At 37.8% G+C, this 16050-nt stretch overlaps 1 protein-coding gene across 3 annotated transcripts in view; it reads left to right on the top strand.

Moving 5' to 3' along the window:
* The window catches only part of TMCC3 (transmembrane and coiled-coil domain family 3), a 346055-nt gene that overhangs the window by 182309 nt on the left and 147696 nt on the right, over positions 1–16050 (top strand). The window lies entirely within an intron of this gene.

Below are 16050 nucleotides of genomic sequence, written 5' to 3'. Positions count from 1 at the left end.
GCTTTGCCCAAGGAACCAGTTTGCCCTTGGCAGACAATAAGCTTTATATGTCTAGTCATCCTGTTATACCTGGATGGCCCTGTCGCATACTGGAGACAATACACAGGTTCTTGGAAATACCAAGATCAGTCTCTCTCTTGTGACCATCTCTCCCTTTGGTTTTCTTTTTCAATAAATAGTTTTCTCCTCATCATGTCTCAGAACCAATATCTCAGTTCAAGGCTAACTTGGATAGCATTAAAGATTTTCTTTGCTCTTCCTAATTCAGATCAGATATTGAATACCCTCTCCCCCAGCCCATCATCACTTATTGAATCAGAAAAAAATGACTTCTTTTCTGCAAAGCAATTTCATGCACTGTAATCCCCAGTGTGTCTCTAAAATACAAGGTCAGATGGTATTATCAGAAATTCCCTATTCCGGAGATTGAAAGTAGGGAAAAAATAAATGGGGCTCAACAAACCCATACTGTTGTCCACTCAGTTTCCTCTTGCCTTGTGTAGTACTGTGAGGTTATTGTTTTTTAAATCATGCCTCCTGCAAGGAAAATTGCATCCCCAAGTACTTGCAGTGCTGTTACCATGTAAATAGGTGCTAATGGATCCACTGTAGAAAGTGTATTGTGATGGAGACTTTGGCTGTTTTTACCAAAAAATAAAAAACACAGCTGCTTTTTTAGCATGTGCGTGTGCATCCTCGCACACTGTTGTTTTACAGATAGGCATCTCATCAGGAGTCTAATTGACAGACATCTACAGGGTTCTTGTCTTGCACTTCATCTTCTTATTGCTAAACTAAGGAAAGCCAGTCCTATCAGTAAGCTTGGAAAGCAGCTCTCAGACTTAATTATTAAAAGGTAACATTTCTATAAATACTATTTGGTGTCCATATTTTCCTTTTGGGGTTATTATAAGCCATTCTTTAAGCTGGAATTAATTTAAAATGCCTAACACATGGGATGTTGAATCTCGCTTCTGACTCTCTATATTTACACTTGACTCTCTGAGTGGCAGACTTGCTCTTGGATGATACCCCAGCTGACAAGTCATGGACCAAGAAATGGCACCTTGAAGGTAGAATAGAAGGGACAGGCCATTTATTGCAGCAGTGGGAGATCATCTCCATCCATTAGCAGTGTAAATAGCAGAGACAGAAGATTTGGGGATTTGTTAACAGGCCAAATGGCATTTTTCCCACAACTATTTATTGAGCACCTGCTGTCTTCTAAGACATTAGGGTATGCCCTGGATATGCAGTGATAAATACAATCTGACCTCTTGGAGGTAACTTAGATGTACTGGACTTTATTTGGAAAAAATGAGGATAATTCCTAACTTAAAAGGGTTGCTGTGACGATCAAAGGCATTTAGAAAAGTAAAATATTAAACGAATGCAGAGCTCTCTAGGTCAACATGCTCACATAGCCTCAGCAGTGCTTTAACTTTGAGCTTTCTAATATTAGATGGTTTGTTTATTATTTACTTTCATAAAGTTATCCTCAAATGGTCCTTCCCTTGCCCTTTGTGTTCTTGTTACATTTCCTTTCCAAAGATGATCCTGATTTTTTTTCCTGTTTCTTGAATAATGTCAGCTTCTTATCTACTTTGCAAAATACTCTCCAAAGGAGGGGCCCCAGTCATGAAATTTCACAGAGATTAGATATGAACTTGGAGAGAGGAAAATGACTTCATAAAAGATATTGAGAAAAAAATCAAATATATTTTTCTGTATTATATACACAATAAAGATCAGATACTTAAAATAACACCGCAGAACAGAGTTTTTATGAGACATAACTGTCATTTCCTAGAGTTAGAAGTAAACAGAGATTAGTTTTGGAGTTGGGCAGGTAGCCAGCTTTGTGGTTTGTGGATAGGAATGATTGAGGTCATGTTCTTAGAGGGCGCAGCCTGGGAGAAGCATTCTGTGGAGTTTTCTCAAGCAGCTGAGATTAGGAAACATGTTGAGAGAGTCTCTAAAAATTCCTTTGCTGTGCATGTAGGAGAAGGACCAGAATGCTTGCATTTAAAAGGCTCCTGGATTTACCTTAATTTAAGTTACAGTGCTTGGCAGAGTAAACCAGGGTACGTTGTTGTTGTTTTGGCTCATTGCACAAATTTTATGTCATCTGTTAATTGGGGGTGCTTACTGGGGGTCTCCCTCCTACTTCCAGCTCAAACATCTAGGGTTATCTATTTCTATTCTGCACTGTATTCCTTCCTCTGCATCTCTGCTTCTTTCTTATCCCCAGCCTTCTACCTCACCTACATTATTCCACCAACTTCAAATACATGCCCCTGAAGAAACTTTTCAGAGGGTCTTGTTTTACACTTAGTACATTGCACAATTTACTAATTTTCTTAAGGGATTAAGGGCTCCTTCTTTCCTCCATCCCCTGACAACAAAAAGACTTCTTAATCAGTAGTTAGCATCATGGTGGAGTGCAGGGGTTAGCAAACTTTTTGTAAAGGGCCAGATAGTAAATATTTTAGGTTTTAAGAGGTCTCTGTTGCAACTAATCGACTCTGCCATTGAAGCATGAAAGCAGCAATAGCCAGTACATAAGTGAATAAGCATGGCTATGCTCTAATAAAGTTTTATCTAATAAAGTTTTATTAGGTATGGACACTGAAATTTGAATTCCATATACGTTGTAATGTGTCATAAAATACTATTCTCCTTTTGATTATTTTCAACCATTTAAAAATGGAAATATGTTCTTAGCTCATGGCCTTACAAAAACAGGGGGCAGGTTAAGTTTGGCCCATCGTCTATTGTAGTTTGCTGACTCCTGCATAATGGAAGAAACTCAGAACTAGAAATAAGAAGCCTTGGGTTCAAATTTCAGTTTTATAACTTTTTAGCCTGGACAAAGTCATTTAACTTGACCTAACTTTGGTTTCCCCATTGCCAAAACAGGAAAATAACTCTGTGACACCCCATATAGTTTATAAGGATCACATGAGAATGTATTGGAAAGCTAGAAATTATAAAATAGCATAAAAGTGTGAGACAGCATCATTATCATCACTTCAGTACAAATTCAGACTCCCTAAGCTACAATTCTGAAATGAAAAAACTTTGAAAACTAAGTTGTTTCCTAAAGTTTGTAGCCAATCCATTGTGTTAAACTTGAGCTGTAATAACTTAAGCTCTTTATTTATTCTATTTAATGTGAATATTCTATATTCCCTTATAGAAATAATATGTCTGTTTATAGGGCACTTTCACATACTATATGCTATATCAGCTGTACCACCTTTCAGAAAAAAAAAACAGAAAAACTCGGTCTGCACCCACATCTGCCTGTAGTCATGTGAGATTTGAATTTATGGACTTGCATTGTAATTATTATTTATCTACAAGAACCCTTTTCTGCTTGTTATTTCCTTTCTGGTACTGCTTTCTAAGTCATTCCCTTTAACTTTGATTTGTCCTCATTTTTTATCTAAAAGTCTTTGTGTTTTTACCTTTCTTATCTAAAAACTTCTCAGCTCCTTTGTCCCCCCTAATGTTTGCTCTGTTTTCTTTATAACAAAATTGTACTTTTATTTCCTGATTATTCCTTATTTGTAACTTGGAACTTAAGCTTTTTGAAATTTAATATATTTTTATGAGTGATTTAACTATGCAGATAGGTTTGGTAAATATTTGATAAGCTTATATTAAATCTTTGTTTAACATAAGCTTTTTTATGGGGGGGGGTGTGTGCATGGTCTGGGAATTGAATCCAGGTTTCCTACATGAAAGGTGACTTGAGTTTTTTAAAACTAAATTCTTCCAAGTTTTTGTAAGTAAGATTATATTGTACATATTTTTGTTGTTAATTGTTTTACTTTTTGTTAAGGAAAATTTTAAACGTATACAAATATATAGAGAATAGTATAATAAAACCCTAGGTGCCCATCTCCTAGCTCCAACTATTATCAACACAAACAATTGTCAACACATTGCCAAGGTTTGCTCTGTACCCTCTCCCAGTATTTTTGTTCTATATTGTTTTATAACTTGTTTCTTTTAGTCAACAGTCTTTTTCTTTCCATTTCAAACAGGTTTTTGTCTCCTCTAATACCTATTTTATTTTCAAATATACCTTTCTAGCTGTTTTCTCCAAACCAGTACCCAATCAGGAATCACAGGGTGCTTCTATTCTTTTAAATCCCTCTGAATCTATCATAGTCCCTTTTTTTTCTTTGTTTTGTTTTTTAAATTTTTAACTTTTTTATTGTATATATAACATATATACAAAACAAAGAAATAAAAAAGCAATAGTTTTCACAGCACTCTTGAACAAGTAGTTACAGGACAGATCGCAGAGTTTGTCATGGGCCACTATATGATCCTCTCAGATTTTTCTTTCTAGCTGCTCCAGAATATAATAGGTTAGAGGGCTTATATATTTTTTTATCATCACAATCGACTTTCTTTCCTTCCTTTTTTTTTGTGAAAAATAACATATATACAAAAAAGCTATAAATTTCAAAGCACAGCACCACAATTAGTTGTAGAACATATTTCAGAGTTTGGAATGGGTTATAATTTCACAATGTTAGGTTTTAACTTCTAGCTGCTCTAAAATACTGGAGACTAAAAGAGATATGAATTTAATGGTTCAGCATTCATATTCATTTCTTAAATCCTGTCTTCTCTGTATAACTCCACCCGCACCTTTAACCTTTCCATACCTCCCTAGGACTGTTTGGGCTATGGCAGTTCTGACCTTTTCATCTTGGAAGGGTCTGTCACTAATATGGGTTAGGGAGAAGGAATTATCTGATGTTCTGGAGAGGCTGGGCTAGATTACAGGACTTATCTGGACCAGGGACCCATCTGGAGGTTGTAGATTTCTGGAAAGTTACTCTGGTGCATGGAACCCTTGTGGAATCTTATGTATTGCCCTGGGTGTTCTTTAGGATTGGCTGGAATGGTCCTAGTTGGGGTTCGGGAGCTTATGATAGGTAGCAAGATCTAACTGAAGCTTGTGTGAGAGTAACCTCCAGAGTAGCATCTCAACTCTGTTTGAACTCTCTCTGCCACTGATACTTTATTAATTACACTTTTCCCCCCTTTTGGTCAGGATGGAATTGTTGATCTCATGGTGCCAGGGCTGGATTCATCCCTGGGAATCATCTCCCACTTCACCAGGGAGACTTGCACCCCTGGATGTCATGTCCCACATAGTGGGAAGGGCAATGATTTCACTTGCAGAGTTGTATAGCAGAGAGGCTACGTCTGAGCCACAGCGGAGATCCTCCAGAAGTAGCTCTTAGGCATGCCTTTAGGTAGTCTAAGCTTCTACACTACCTATATAAGCTTCACAAGAATAAGCCGCACAGTCAAAGGCATGGCGTATTGATTTGAGTGTCCCTAAAGTTTGGGAAAATTTGGTGATTCCCTGGTGGTAAGGTTTAATAGTTGCATATTCTTTCTCCCCTCCCTCAGGGGACTTTGCCAATACTTTTTGATTATCTGCTTAATATACTCCAGAATGTTTCCAGGCATTACAATATACAGATTAAAGGACCTCTTTCTTATTCTGTGCTTCCTGTGTTTCAGTTATTCAAAAGAGCTTTACAGATAGGTTGAATTAGATTATGCACTACAGAAAATTTCAGTTCCAGATCAATTAAACTTACAGTGGGATATGTAGGTCTATACAACTGCTTTCAATCTTGTTCATCTTCAATATGATAATATTACTTCTAGATCTACGAGAGAACTACCTTCACTCCTATCTATTCCCTTACATTGGAGTTCAATCTCATTAGCTAACAGTTCACCCATCTCTAGCTTCTATGTATCTCTGAGTGCCTTAAATTCTGTGTTGTAAGCCTCTGAATTATACTTCCATGCCGGTCATAAAAGTGGAATCATACAGTATCTATTCTTTGGTGTCTGCCTAATTTCACTCAGCATTATGTCCTCAAGGCTCATCCATCTTGTCATGTGCTTCAGGACATCATTTTGCCTACTACTGCATAATAGTCCATCATATATATATATATATATAATACATATATATATATATATGTATTATACCACACACATATATATACCACATTTTGTTGATCCACTTGTCTGTTGATGGAAATTTGGTTTGTTTCCATCTTTTGGCGATTGTGAATAATGCTGCTATGAACATTGCTGTGCAGATGTCTGTTTGTGTCATTCCTTACAGCTCTTCTGGATATATACCAAGTAGTGCTATTGCTGGGTCATAAGGCAACTCAATATTTAGTTTCCTAAGGAACCGCCAAACAGTCTTCCATAGTGACTGCACCATTGTACATTCCCACCAGCAGTGCATAAGTGTCCCAGTTTCTCCAAATCCTTTCCAACATTTATAGTTTCCTATTTGTTTAATAGCAGCCATTCTTATAGGTGTGAGGTGGTATCTCATTATAGTCTTTTCATGGGCTTTTGAGCCATCTGTATTTGGTCTTCAGAAAAATGTCTATTCATAACTTTAGCCCATCTTGTAATTGGGTTGTTTGTTCTTTTGTTGTTGAGTTGTATGATTTCATTGTATATACAAGAAATCAAACCTTTGTCTGATAAGTGATTTCCAAATATTTTCTCCCATCAAGTTGGCTGCCTCTTCACCTTTTTGACAGTCTTTTGAAGCGCAGAAGCATTTGATTTTTAGGAGTTCCCATTTATCTATTTTTTCTTTTGCTGCTTGTGCTTTGGGTGTAAAGTTTAGGAAACGACCTCCTATTACTAGATCTTGAAGATGTTTCCCTACATTTTCTTCTAGAAGCTTTATGGTGCTAGTTCTTATATTTAGGTGTTTGATCCACTTTGAGTAAATTTTTGTGTAAAGGTGTAAGATAGGGGTCTTCTTTCATTCTCTTGGCTATTGATATCCAGTTCTTCCATGCCCAATTACTGAAAAGACTATTTTGTCCCAGTTCAGAGGGTTTGGGGGCCTTGTCAAAAATCAGTTGACCATAGATTTGGTGGTCTATTTCTGCACTCTTGATTCTATTCCATTGGTCAGTGCTTCTGTCTTTGTGCCAGTACCATGCTGTTTTGACTACTGTGGCTTTATAATAGGTTTTAAAGTCAGGAAGTGTTAATTGTCCAACTTTGTTCTTCTTTTTAGGATGCTTTTAGCTATTCGGGGTCTCTTTCCTTTCCAAATGTGTTTGGTAACTAGCTTTTCCAAATCTTCAAAGTAGGTTGTTGAAATTTTGATTGGTACTGTGTTGAATCTGTAGATCTATTTGGGGAGAATTTACTTCTTAACTATATTTACCCTTCCTGCCCATGAGCCAGGAATATCTTTCCACCTATTTAGACCTCCTTTGATTTCTTTTAGCGATGTCATGTAGTTTTCTGTGTACAAGTCCTTTACATCTCTGTTTAAGTTCCTTCCTAAGTACCTGATTTTTTTAGTTGTAATTTTGAATGGAATTTTTTCCTTAACTGACTCCTCAGCTAGGTCATTGCTTGTGTATAGAAATGTTTCTGATTTTTGCACAATTTTATTGTGCAAAATAAAATTGTGCAAAAATTTGGTGGGAATGTATAATGGTGCAGCCACTATGGAAGACTGTTTGGTGGTTCCTTAGAAACTAAATATTTTATGTCCCTCCACCTTGCTGAATTTATTAGCTCAGGGAACTTTGTGTAGATTTCTCAGAATCTTCCAAGTATAATATCATATCATCGGCAAATAATGAGGATTTTACTTCTTCCTTTCCAATTTGAATGCCTTTTGTTTGTTTGTCTTGCCTGATTGCTCTAGCTAGAACTTTTAGCACAATGCTGAATAATAGTAGTGACAGTGGGCAATCTTGTTCCTCATCTTAGGGGCAAAGCTTTCAGTCTCTCTCTATTGAGTATGACGCTGGCTATCAGTTTTTCATATATTCCCTTCATCATATTGAGGTAGTTACCTTTGATTCCTATCTTTTGGAGTGTTTTTATAAGAAAAGAATGATGAATTTTGTTGAATGCTTTTTCAGCATCAACTGAGATGATCATGTGATTTTTCCATTTCAATATCTTAATGTGCTGTATTACATTAATTGAGTTTCTTGTGTTGAACCATCCTTGCATTCCTCATATAAACCCCACTTGGTCATGGTGTATAATTCTTTTAATGTGTGGTTGGATTCGATTTGCTAATATTTTATTGAGAATTTTTGCATCTATGTTCATTAGGGAGATTGGCCTGTAGTTTTCCTTTCTTATAGCATCTTTACCCAGTTTTGGTATTAGAATGATATTACTTCATAAAATGAGTTAGGTAGAGTTCTTTTTTCCTCAAATTTTTGGAAAAGTTTGAGCAGGATTAGTGTTAGTTCTTTATGGAATGTTTGATAAAATTCCCCTGTGAAACCATCTGGCCCTGGGCTTTTGTTTGTGGAAGATTTTTGATGACTGACTGAATCTCTTTACTTGTGGTTGGTTTGTTGAGATCTTCTGTTTCTTCCTGAGTCAGTGTAGCTTGTTTTGTGTGTCTCCAGGAATTCGTCCCTTTCATCTAAATTGTCTGGTTTTTTGGCATGTAGTTGTTCATAGTATCCTCTTACATTTTATTTTTTTCAGGCTCTGTGGTAACACACCAGTTCTCAGTTCTGATTTTGTTTATTTGTATCTTCTCTCTTTCGTTTCTTGTCAGTCTTGCTAGTAGCCCATCAATTTTATTGATTTTCTCAAAGAACCAACTTTTGGTTTTCATTCTTTCTATTGTTCTTTTGTTCTCCAGTTCATTTATCTCTGCTTTAATCTTTGTTATTTCTCTTCTTCTACTTGCTTTGGGGTTAGTTTGCTGTTCTTCCTCAAGTTCCTCCAGGTTTACTGTTAAGTCCTCAAATTTTGTTCTTTCTTGTTTTTTAATATAAGCATTTAGGGCAATAAATTTCCCTCTTAGCACAGCCTTTGTCACATCCCATAAGTTCTGATGAGTCATAATCTCATTTTCATTCATCTCCAGATAGCTACTGATTTCTCCTTTGACCCACTGGTTGTTTGAGAGTGTGTTATTTAATCTCCATATATTTGTGAACGTTCTCATTCTTTAATGTTTATTGAGATCCATCTTCATCCTGTCGTGATCAGAGAAAGTGGTTCGAATAACTTCAGTGTTTTTAAATTTATAAAGAATTGCTTTTTGCCCCAGCATATGTTCTATCCTGGAAAATGTTCCCTGAGCACTTGAGAAGAATATACAACCTTGTCTTTGGGGTACAATGACCTACATATGTCTGTAAGGTCTAATTCATTTATCAAGTTATTTAACTTTTCTATTTCCTTGTTGATCTTCTTTCTTGTTTTATCTATAGAGGAGAGTGGTGTATTGAAGTCGTCTCCTACTATTATTATTTAAGCATCTGTTGTTTCCTTCAGTTTTCCCAATGTCTGTCTCATGCACTTTGGAGTTCCTTGATTGGGGGCTTAAACACTTATGATTGTTTTATCTTCTTAGTGAATTGACCCTTTAATTAGTATTTGGTGTCCTTCTTCGTCTATTATGATGTCTTTACATTTTAAGTCTATTTTTTCTGATCTTAATATAGCTCCTCCAGCTTTCTTTTGGTTACAACTTGCATGGAAAATCTTTGTTCATCCTTTCACTTTCAATCCATTTGTATACTTGTGTCTGAGATGAGTCTCTTGTAAGCAGCATATAACTGGATTTTGTTTCTTAATCCATTCTGCCAATCTGTATCTTTTAATTGGTAAGTTTAGTCCATTAGTATTCAAAGTTATTACTGAAAAGGAGTTTCTTGATTCCACCATCTTACCTTTTTTATTTTTCACACTTACATATTTTTTCCCTCTTTCTCTTTGTATTTTTTAAATTACCCTTAGTGGTGCTGTTCAATTCTGTGTGCTCCTCCAGACCTCCCTCTCCTGTCTTTTTTCTTTTTTTCAGCTGGCAGAACTCCTTTTAGTTTTTCTTGTAGGTCTGGTCTCTTGTTGACAAATTCTTTCAGGACTTCTTTGTCTGTGAAAATTTTAATCTCCTCCTCAGTTTTGAAGGACAGTTTGGCTGGGTACAGAATTCTTGGCTGGAAGTCTTTCTCTCTCAGGATCTTGAATATATCACATTACTGCCTTCTCACCAACAGGGTACTGGTTGAGTAGTCTGAAGTCAGTCTTATTTGGTTTCCCTTGTATTTGTAGATTGTTTTTCTCTTGCTCCTTTCAGGATTTTCTGCTCCTCTTTAACATTTGACAGACTGATTAGTATGTGCCTTGGGGAAGGCCTATTTGGATTTATTCTATTTGGAGTTCATTGGAATTCTTCGACTTGTATACTTATGTCCTTTATGAGGGTTGAGAAGTTTTCCCCCATTATATCCTCAATTACTCCTCCTAGCCCTTTACTCCTCTCTTCTCCTTCTGGGACATCAATGATTCTTATATTTGCATGCTTTATTTTGACTATCATTTCCTTGAGTTTCCAGTCAATTTCTTCTATCTTTTTTGCCATTTGCTGTTTTGAGTCTTTGAAGTCAGTTATCCTATCTCTATATTACTTATTCTTTCTTCTGTCACTTCAAATCTGGTGTTGTGTGCCTCTAGTATGTTTTTTATTTGGTCAACAGAGTCTTTAATCTCAGTGATATCCGCTATTTTTCTATTTATTCTTTCAGATTCCTCTTATGCTCTTCTGCTGTCTTCTTCATCTCCTCTATGTCACTTGCTATCCCACTTCTTTTATTCAGTAGAGTTATATGAACATCTTTGATTAGTTGTTCCTGCATCTGTGTCTCCTCTGGTGTTTTTTTTTTTTTTTTAAAGGAAAGACAGAGAGAAGGAAGGAAGGATAGAAGGAAGGAAGAGAGGAAGAAAGGGAAACATCTTTTTTAAACATTTTCTTGTTTTATTGTATTTTTGTTTCTCCGTTTTCGTTACATGGGCTGGGGCCGGGAATCGAACCGAGGTCCTCCGGCATAGCAGGCAAGCACCTTGCCCGCTGAGCCACCGCGGCCCGCCCTCCTCTGGTGTTTTAATTTGGTCATTAGGCAGGCTATCTATCTATCTGCATTGTGATATGCTTAGTGATCTTCTGCTGTCTTCGTGGCATGTAAATATCTTGATTGATTTACTTTGGTAGTTGATTTCTTCAGTAACCTAAGGCCTTGTGTTTGTGTAATGGTTGTACAGCAGGGAGCAGGGTATGGGGTGGAGCACTCAGTACGGTGATTTGTTCCAGGGCAGGTATAGGGGCAGGTTTGGGATGTTAAGCCGGTGCTTGTGAATGTGGTTGCCCAGTGGCCAGGGAGGATGTAGCTTGCAGGTGCACCAGTCTGGGGGACATAACACTGGTGTGTGCTGGTCTAAAGGCCCTTTGTGCGCATGCGTAGAGCTGTGGCAGCAGGTCGATAATATGCCTTTGTGGATTGGGGGCAGATGTGATCCAGCTGCACCAGTCAGCACTCTCTCAGACTGAAATTGTGCTGAGGGCCATGCGCATGCACAGTTCTAGGACTGCTGTAAAGTGCATTTCCCAGAGCTGAATTATATGATTGGGGGCCTGTGTGTGCATGCACAGGCCTAGGAGTGCCATAAACTGATCTGCAGAGTTCAGGGGTGGGGTGTGGGGTGAGGTTTTGTGACTCTGTGGGCAGGGGGGCAGGAGTAGACTGGGTATGGAGGTTAACACCTGTAGCCTTTATGCACTACATCCTGCAGGGAACAGGGATGGGTGCAAGAGAGGTGGGTTGGGCTGCACTTGGGGTGGGGGTGTAGGGCAGGTATGTGCACTGGGTCCTGGTGAGGTAGGGGCACCTGGAGCATGCGGAATGGGAGCGGGTGATGGGGTTCGGGTGCGGGGTGTGTAGGGTGATTCACTGGTCATGGGGTTGCACTGGTGAGTGTAGCGTGCTCAAGGAACACAGCCTGGCTTACTTCCTAGTCCGTGGCTTCTGTCCGTGTACTCCCGTGGGCTCCGTGCCTCTGTGCCAGGCCCCAGATTTCTGCCTCTCACTTCCTCAGCCTCTGCAACCAAGGCTGCCCCATGTGGTACAGAAGGCTCTCGCACGTCAACCAGACTCTCAAATCACCGCCTGAATTGCCCTCCTATCCCTTCTCTAACTTTTCTGTGAAGCAGGGTAAGCTCAATCTACTCTATTCGGCCATCTTCCCAGAAGTCCCTTGTCGTAGTCCCTTTTTAACTGACACTGATTTATTGAAGAATCGAGTCTTGTCCTGCAGATGGCCACACTTGTTGGTTTATCTGATTGCTTCCTCACAGTTTTTTTTTTTCATTTTCAATTTCCATTAAAAGTATAAAAACCTGTTCTGAATATAGTTTAAATGAAAGAAATTGTAATGAAAGTGGTCTTCTATAAAATATCAGTATTCCAACTTACTTTCCTTTCTAATATTGTATCTTAATTCCCCATAAGAATAGACCATAACCTTCATGAGAACCGGGGCCTCTGTGTCTTGTTCAATATCTCTAGTGTAATGCATAGTACAATGTAGGGATTTCACTATATACGGAATGAATGAACGGTTAGTCTCAGTTCAATGTTGAGTCTTCACATGAAGTAACCAGTTTACTTTATAGTGTAGTTGTGTTCCCAAATTAAGTGCCAAGAAATGCTGGCTGACTGTCTTTGAAGAAAATGTCTTTTAACGATACCCCAACTTTAGTGTTTGAAAAAATTAGATATGGTAATCTTGGAAGACCAGCACTGACATTGGCTCCTAACATTTTCAGCACCTGACAGCTCATCCTTTTTTCTGCCCAGCTACAGAGATACACAATGATGATGACCTGAGTGCCTTGTACTTGCCCCCTCCCTCTTTTACTTGTTGACTCTTCTGATTTAAAAGCCATCAGGAAAAAGAATGCCTGGATCAGAGTGGAGAACTGTAGGCTAGTTTTATTTTTATTCATGAATAATATATTTGGAAAATCAGGTTGTAACCTCCACCCTCAAGTCTTTGGAAGTTAAAGTAGCGATAGGGTTGTATTCTAGCTTTGAGTCAATTTACTTAACCGTTGTGTGTCTAAAGTTACTTAATTATAAAAGGGGAATGTCATTAACTCAGATGACTGTATGTGGATTAAAGCAGGATGATACGAAGCATGTAGTTGGCACTCTCTAACCTTAAGCTCCCCTTTCTTCCTTTTGAAGAAGGGGTGTCCCCAACTTCTATTTCTATAATATTTGGGTTATAAAATAGTTTATCAAGGCAATAAATGACTTCTCTAATTGAAGCAATGCTCAGTAAATGTATGAAAAATTAGACTTTATAAATAATTAAAGATGTGTAATTAAACTTATGCCTACTAAAATTGGCAAAAATGGTTAAGAAATCTATATAGATAGGATCCAGTGCTGCCAAGATTGGAGGAACACTGTGGTGGGAATGTAAATTGATATTCATCTTTTTGAACAGCAGTTTGAAATATGTATCACAAGCTTTTTGAATGTACATATCCTTTGTTTTAGTAACTGCACTTCTAGAAGACAACCCTAAGAAAATAATTGGACTGGTATGTAAAGATGTATGTAAGAAATGATCACCTAAGCATTGTTTGAAATAGTGAAACACAGGGGATAATCTATAACAATAGGAAATCAATGAACATCTAATTTGTAGATATAGTTGTTATAATAGGGAAACTTTCACTATTAAGTCTCTTTTGAAAGCATTTTTTAAAATTAACATATAGTCCAGTTTATATAAAAATGTATGCATGTGCATGCATTGTGGTAGAAGAACATATGCCAGAATTATCAAATGCTTTTGAATTGAAGATGCAAATAAAATTGTTTTAATACCTAAACCAAAATGTAGACACTCCAGTGCTAAATTCTGCATGGTATAAAATGTACTTGTGCAATAAATTATATTACTTGTAGAGTCTAAAACATGCTCCATCACCACCCATATTTTCCCTTTCCAGAATTATCCCAACTTTCTTAAATGAAAGTTATGCTCACTCTAAATTATTGAGTAAGGTATTTTTATTCATAGTATGAAGAATTTAGTGCTGTCTTAGTCAAAGATAAAGTTAATTAATAGTTGTCATTCCTTAGCTTTATTTTCTCTCTCATAGTTAAAATACCCACTGCCTAGTAGAAAGCATGATATGTAAGGAAACAGTGAAATAATGAAATTTCAGAGGAAAAAAAATGTCTTTTTTCTCTATGATTATTGTTGGGGATTGAATTGTGTCTCCTACAAAAGGTGTGTTTGGGTCCCAACTCCTTGGTCCAGTGGGTGTAAACCCATTTGTAAATAGGACCTTTGACGATGATATTAGTTAAGGTGACCCAAACTGAGTGAGGGTGGGCCTTATTCCAGTATCACTGAAGTCCTAAAAGGCGTAGGAAATTGGACACAGGAGGAGAAGCCTTGGGATGATCCAGAAGCTGGAGGTCCATAGAACCCAGAAGAGAAAGAAGAAGATGCTGCCATGTGATGGAAAGGCCTAAGAACCCTCAAGCTTGCCAGCTAGCCAGGCTACTAAGCCCTGGAGGAAGACAGTCTTCTCGCCTCTGAAACCGTCAACTAGCAAATTTCTGTTGTTAAGCCACCCACTGTATGGTATTTGTTTTAGCTGCTAGGACACTCAAGTGATTATATTAATTTATAACTTGTCTATTTCCAGAGCTTTTAAAGTACGGAGATCATTCAGTGGAAAATATGCTGAGCATAAATAAGTGTTCGTATAGATCAACAACCAGGTTTACCATTATAATGCCTCCAAGTTAATGATGATTTGTAAAAGACAGTATATTTCCAAAGCCACTCATGACTTAACCATTAAATTCAAAATCATCTTTTTCCCAAAGTCAGCAGAAAACCAATGTGGTTATATGGTTCAGATCAGCAGAGAGTAGAGCTTGAGAAGAAAAGTTGATGGAAACCAGCAGTCTCCTTAAAGAAGTAAAGCCTCGGGTATAATAACAGAGGAGAAAAAAAGGGTGGGAAAGGAAAAGTAGGTCACCTGCTCTTTGCCAGACACTGAGCTTAAATCCTTGAATCCTATCTCATTTAGTAAGCCGTAGGCGTTGTGATATTCGGATGGTAATTTGAACTAAATATTTCTGAATAAATCAATCCTGCTCCTGATATTGCTCTCACCAGCTGCTCTCCACAGGCAGCCATTCCCTAGATTAACCAGTTACACATTTAGTTGCTAATGATCCCAGAATTTCCCTTTCCCACCACTAACTCAGTATTTCATTACCCACTGGTTAAAGTGCCCACCATAGCCAGGGTGAGGATAGGCTGGGATTATTTGACAAGGTCTACCAGATGTCATAGCCAGAGTTGTGACTAGGACTTCACTTTCTTTTACTAATTTATCGCTCCATTTCTCCTGAGCTTTTCCAGTTTGTACTCCCTGTGCCCTACTTCCCCTGAAAGATAAGCAAGGAGGGGAAAGAAATGTGTTGGTATAATGTCAACAAAGTGCCATCAGAATAATTGCAGGAACTAAATTGAGGTAAATGCAGATTCTATATGAATCTGTGAATCATTGGAAATTATGTATGAGAAACACAATCTACAGGTTAGCTCCTTACATTAGCTAAAAGAGCAGAAATCTAAAATCCAACATTTTTGTTTGGGCTTCCCCCTCCCCCAAGACATCTGCTTGACAAATATTTTCCGAACCTGACAGCACAATTGCATGGGGTGTGTTCCACCAGACTGACCAGCCAAGATGGAAAGTGATTGATGAATAGGGCGATGTGTTTTCTGCAAAGGGAAGTCCCGGGTTATCGCTCCATTTCTCCTGAACTTTTCCAGTTTGTACTCCCTGTGCCCTACTTCCCCTGAAAGATAAGCGAGGAGGGGGAAGAAATGCCCTTGAACACAAGGCTGATGAGGAAACTTGATAGAGCTGTGGTTGGTGATGAAGTACATTTTAGAAGGTTTATACATTTGTAGAAACTTAGGAAAAGTGGCCACTATATAGTCGAGGGAAAAAATTCAGGTTGACCAACAAGATTCAAGTGTTATACTGAGCAATTTTTGAATATATAGATGGGTAAGAGATGGTGAGTTAGAAAGAGAGGTTTTTGTTTGTTTGTTTGTTTTTCAGAAAGGCTGAAAGGATCTATT

Source organism: Tamandua tetradactyla, chromosome 7, assembly GCF_023851605.1.
Source record: "Tamandua tetradactyla isolate mTamTet1 chromosome 7, mTamTet1.pri, whole genome shotgun sequence".
NCBI lineage: Eukaryota > Metazoa > Chordata > Mammalia > Pilosa > Myrmecophagidae > Tamandua > Tamandua tetradactyla.
This window is presented reverse-complemented; position numbering and strand designations above follow the sequence as displayed.